The sequence below is a fragment of the Quercus suber genome, unplaced genomic scaffold (genome assembly GCF_002906115.3).
Source record: "Quercus suber isolate HL8 unplaced genomic scaffold, Cork oak 2.0 scaffold_5, whole genome shotgun sequence".
Taxonomy (NCBI): Eukaryota; Viridiplantae; Streptophyta; class Magnoliopsida; order Fagales; family Fagaceae; genus Quercus; species Quercus suber.
In genome coordinates, this window is record NW_027069471.1 from 2,439,054 (window position 1) to 2,445,196 (window position 6,143).

General features: G+C 37.8%; 1 long non-coding RNA gene across 1 annotated transcript; it reads left to right on the forward strand.

The window, feature by feature from the left end:
• Positions 1-4,423: 4,423 nt before the first annotated feature.
• On the forward strand, positions 4,424-5,741 carry LOC112022290 (uncharacterized). Its single transcript, XR_002883876.2, has 3 exons — positions 4,424-4,567; positions 4,790-4,853; positions 5,635-5,741. It is a non-coding gene; the product is annotated as an uncharacterized LOC112022290 (long non-coding RNA).
• The last annotated feature ends 402 nt before the right edge of the window (positions 5,742-6,143 follow it).

The following is a 6,143-nucleotide window of genomic DNA, read 5'->3' on the forward strand; positions in this document are numbered from 1 at the left end:
CTCAACCTATTTCGCCTCTCCCAAATACCCCATGCTATCATAGCGAACATATCAATCAAATTAGAAGAACCACGCAGGCATTAAAACTGAAAAAGATCACCAAATTTTGAGAAACGTTGGGCATGAAGAAAGGAAAACCGGGCATCGGACATCCAAATAGGCTTCGCAGCATCACAGTACCACAAAGCATGAATACCATCTTCGGCGCAATCACCACAAGCATCACATATACCAGAACTCAGCACTTGACGTCTGTGCAAATTAACTTTCGTAGGTAGGGACTCACGAACCGCACGCCAAAGGAAATGCCTCACTTTGTGGGGGACCTTCAGCTTCCATATGCCATTCCATAATTCCTTTCCAACCTCCACATCCGACGAGCTAGGCTGATCTTGAAGCTGTGTTGCTGCCAATAAACGGTATGCGCTTCGGACTGAATATATACCATCAGGTGTATGGGGCCATATCAACACATCAGCTGCTCCAATTTGGCTGACATGTATATTTTTTATGGCCTCAGCTTCCCACAAATAGAAGTTCAATTCAAGAAGCTCCTCGTTCCAAAGATTGGTACCAGGCAGAAACAAATCATGTACCATGTTCAAAGAAAAATCCATTGGTGGAGATATAATCCTACCTCCACCTTCAGAAGGCAGCCAGCGGTCTCGCCAAATATTAATATCCCGTCCATTCCCCACCCTCCATCGAGCACCCCTTAAAACACCTTCTCTAGCTTGTAAAATGCTACGCTAAGCAAAGGAGCATCCCATAGAGAGTACTGCATAAAAAATATTACCCGAGGGAAAATACTTAGCCCGAAACACCTTATAAACCAGCGAGGTCCTATCATGAAATAATCGCCATACTTGCTTTCCCAACATGGCATCATTGAACACACGTAAGTCACGAAAACCCATTCCTCCAATCGACTTTGAAGAACAAAGAGTCTCCCATTTATATATATATATATATATAAAAGTATTCTTTTTACATTTCTTTTAATATATATATATATATATAAGTATTCTTTTTACATTTTTATGTTTACTACTTGTTTAGTTGTACTTCTAAAAGGAATCCTTCTAGTCCCAAGTTTGCATATTTTCCACAAAACTTCGGTGAGTTAGGGAAGCCAATTCCATTTAATTTGGCCATGCGTGTACAGAAATCAAAATTGGCTTTGATTAGTGGTTTAATTGCATGTTTCCTAATTCAAGTTTAATGCTCTAATATTTGATATGCTAACCAAAATGGCTATAAAAAAAAATTCATTTCAAAATTTGTCTTTTATCACCACCATGATTTGAGATACTTTGAAATTCCATTTAAAAACCCCAACATTCATTTGGTTTTGTCAACTCCTCCATCTTCCTTTTATTTAAATGTTGACATGCGAAAGAATCACTTAAGGTCTGGTAGTTCTAGCTGGGAAATTATTGAGTGGTCCGGGACTACAAGGTCAACTTGCTGACCTTGTAGTCCCAACCAATAGATTTAATACACCACACTAAATTTTGCTTACATAAACTTTTATGCCACATCAGCTAAATAAACTTCACCCACTCTAACGTCTGTTAACCCATCAAAATTTGAAGAACAAATTCAAAATTGAGGAAGGAATTAATTGGGCGCATTAGTGGAAATTTTCAGTCTCAAAACTCATAGGGATAATTACAATTTACCCACCTGTGGTTTGACCCGATTTCTATGTGCCTACCCGTGGTTCAAAGTTTGACACTTTGCCCACTTGAGGTTCTCACCGTGAGTGTGCCGTAACCCACCTCTCTACTTTCCGTTACTCTAACACAGAATAAGTAAAAAACAAACCCCAAAACGGATCAAAACACTCTCATTCAAATCTTGAACATGAAGAACATGAAGGATATACCCAAAATAATAAAGATCAGAAAACAATAAATACTAAAGACTAAGCAATAAACACTAAAGACTAACAAATCAAGCTAATCTAAAATAAAGACTAAAGACTAAAGACATAACAATAAACACTCTCACAACACATAAGGCCCATTTTTCTTTTTCCTTTTTCTTTTTTTATGTGTGATCTGTTGTCCAAATCAAGCATATATACAAGGAAAGTGTGATCTGGTGTGTATTGGTGAAAAGATACAAGGAAAGTGTCCAAATCAAGCATATATACAATGGCCAAGATCTCTTCTTGGAACCCACAATCGGCCACCAAACTTCACCCACGGCTCCGCTGAAGGCCATCGAAGAGGTCCTCATCAGGATCGCCGGCGCCATTCTCAACCTCATCGACAAGCACTACAGCGTTGAGGTTGAGAATGGCGATGACGCCGATAATGGCAAGAGGATGACTGTGAGATCCCTGGCGGAGACAATCTCGTCGAGGATGAATGTGAGGTCCTCATCAAGATCCCCGGCGATCTCACAGTTGTCCGTCTCCGCCAGGGCAATGACGTCGTTGCCGTCCTCGCCCGTGTCGCCGATGAGATCTAGTGGCCTCTGGTGAAAGACGAAGCTGCCGTCAAGCTTGACAACTCGCGTGGGGTCATGGTGCTGTGGGTGGACCTGGGTCCGTGGGTCTTGGGATTGAGATCCATGGAGTGGTTGATTTGAGTGTAATTTTTCTGGGTTTGAGAAGTCTGGATTTGAAATTGGGGTTTCAAATATATGTCTGGGTTTGAATCCTTTTGTTCTTAAGTTCCTGGGATTGTATATATGCTTGATTTGAATTCGTTTGTTCTTAAGTTCCTGGGTTTGAATTCATTTGTTCTTAAGTTCTTGGGATCAAATGTTGTGCTATATTTTGGGGTTGTATTTTGATAGATTTATGTTTGATGGTATTGCTTGATTTGATATGTATTAGTTTTCTGGACGCAAGTTCTTCATGATTGTGTGTTCTTTGTGTTTGTGAATGGTGAGAAATTTATACCATATTTTAATCCTTTTTTTCTTTCGTTTTTTTTGTTTTTCTTGTTTGGGAGGAGAGAGATATAAAATGGGCGTAAAAAGACTTATTTACCCTTCTTTTTTAACAGAGGTGGGTTACGGCACACTCACGGTGAGAACCTCAGGTGGGCAAAGTGTCAAAATTGAAACCACGGGTAGGCACATAGAATTAGAGGCAAACCACAGGTGGGTAAATTGTAATTATCCCTAAAAGAATTTAAAATTTCAATTTTTGTCTGGTTTTCTTGGCATCCAAACTGAGCCTAATTAATTTCAGGTGGATTCTGTTTGTTCTGGTTCTGGATTATGTTTGTTTGTTGTATCAGTTGTTTGTCTTTTCTATTTATATTTATATCTACTGTTGGATTGGAATTTTTGTGCTCAGAGCTGTGTTTGGTTAGGAAGACAACTAGGTGTCCTCTTTAAGGCACTGTCTCAGTTTCCATTAACCGGCAACTCGTGACTTGTACGGTTGACTTTGCATTAAATTCTTGCAGAAAGGACCCAATATTGCTTTGAAATAGTCTCCATCTTTGTTTTGTTTGAAGCATACTCAACAGAATGTCTTTTTTTTTTCTGCTTCAATTTTTAGCTGTCATGAATTATGTTATTGTGGGAAGGTGCTGCTCTAATATGATGTAGATCTTGCTTTTGTTTGCAACTTCTTGCTTGGTTGTCCTTATTTGGGATCACCATGGAAATGGCTATGTTTTTAGTTTCAGAAAGCATTTTAAGCTTAATAGTTTATCATTGGAGAGCAGGCTACTATCCCTTTGCAGAATCCTTAAAAATCATTAGGATTAGTTGTGGTGGTGGCTTCTCAAAATTTACCACTAAGATGTCAAACTTTAGTGCCAAATTTGCCACTATGTTTTTAGTTTCAGAAAGCATTTTAAGCTTAATAGTTTATGATTGGAGAGCAGGCTACAATCCCTTTGCAGAATTCTTAAAACTCATTAGGATTAGTAGTGGTGATGGCTTCTCAAAATTTGCCACTAGATGTCAAACTTTCCCTTCCCTTTCTCCCTTGTCATCACCCCTCCATCTCCCCAACCCCCAATTCAATTTTATTCTTCATTTGCTTTATGTAATTGTCTGTTTCTTAAGTTCTTGGGATCAAATGTTGTGCTATATTTTGGGGTTGTATTTTGATAGATTTATGTTTGATGGTATTGCTTGATTTGATATGTATTAGTTTTCTGGACGCATGTTCTTCATGTTTGTGTGTTCTTCGTGTTTGTGAATGGTGAGAAATTTATACCATATTTTAATCCTTTTTTTCTTTCGTTTTTTTTGTTTTTCTTGTTTGGGAGGAGAGAGATATAAAATGGGCGTAAAAAGACTTATTTACCCTTCTTTTTTAACAGAGGTGGGTTACGGCACACTCACGGTGAGAACCTCAAGTGGGCAAAGTGTCAAACTTTGAACCACGGGTAGGCACATAGAAATCGAGTCAAACCACAGGTGGGTAAATTGTAATTATCCCAAACTCATAAGTAAAAACTCCAAAGCTTTCGAATTTCATTTTTCATTGTGCATCAAAACTCCGAGAACCTGCTCTGTGTCTCCAGTCCATCTCTTCTCCTTTAGCTCTTAGATTGCTCGATTCAGGCCCAAGCTCGATGAGATCTCCAAGGTCAGCAAGCTAAGAATTTTCCGCTCTCTCACTCTTGTGCAGCAAAAGGGTCTGCTTTGTTTCAATTCAGTCTACTTGAAGTGCGTGTCCCATCTCCTTATTCTCTTCGGATTTGTTCTTATGGTTGTTTGGTCACTTGGGTCATTGTCAATCTGTCATTTTTTTTTTCTTTTCGATGAGCCCTCATTTAATTGAATTCTTTTGATGGTTATATAATGTCAGATTCACAGGGAACAATATATAAGTACGAAGATGGCTTCTGGGTTTGCTTCGAAATGGTCTAAAGGTATGTGATTCTACTTCTACTGCTTCCATAATGCTTCAATCTTTGGCCCATAGTTGCTTATATTGTGCCTTTTGATACTTTGGTTTGTTTTAATGTTGATTTTAGTCATCCAGTTCATATGGTTTTTATTGATATGATATATGTAGTGCAATTGATTCAAATGCTTCTTCACAGGTTGTGAAGCTCTTCTTTTTCCTGGTAGTAGTTCTTGATTTAATGTTTGGGAAGCACTAAGAGCTTGTTGTTAAAGTATTATTTGTGTGAATTTACCTTAAGAATTTTTTCAGTGGTACTAACATTAGTAGGCTGATAGATTTTTTTCCAGATAAATGTGAGGTTTTAATGAACTTTGTTTGAATTTGGCGTGTAAATGAGCTTGACCTCAGAAATGGGTGTCAAGTCTTGATGTTAAAATTTTTAGTGAGATTGAGAATGTGAGTATTGAGGCTCAAAGTCAGGTTAGCTCAGGTTCTAGTCTTTGTGCTTGCATTATTTATATTACTCAACACCAAGAAGAGAGCTGAGTCTTACTCATGTCTAAAAAATGTTAAGCTGTATCTAAATGTCTACTCTGTCTTGAAAGGAAGAGTTGTTTTAGCCATCTCCCTTAGAAGGCTATAAGGATGTTATAAAAATTGAGTGCCTACATTTTATTTGAAAGAATAAAAGAACCCCTGATAATCTGATACCTCATTGTAAAACAAGGCATTTTATTTTTACCAAGGTTTAATCCATTTTGCCAAATCAATATTTAAAGGTACACTGGTTTTATCTCCTCTAGATTTTGCCTCAGTTTGTTCTTTGCTATTCTACAACAACAAAGGTCTTTCATTCAAATGAGGACCATTCTCAAAGTTGTGGACAACTTGTGGGCAACAAAGGTGATGTGCATACAAGCTTTAAAGGGGAAGAAAGGTGCAAGATTGGGAGACACAATAGTTGCGTCAGTCGAGGAAGCCCATCCAAATTGAAAAGTCAAGAAAGGAAAGGTTGTATACGGTGTAGTTGAGAATGCTGCCATGAGAAATTGAACAAAGATTTTATTTGCTTAAAGTATTTACAAAACTAGTATCTTATTTGGAGATTGCTTTCTTTGTTGAAAAAATGAACCTTGAATGGACTCATTTTGAGATTCTTTTGCAACTTTTGTATGAGTGATAAGAGGTTCTTTGATTATCAAAAAAGAAAAAGAAAAAGATAAGAGGTTCTTATATGATTAGGTAACAAGATTTTTGGTAGTAAACACCTCTGTGGTTTCCATTCAAGACTTCCATTAAGAGGATGATATAT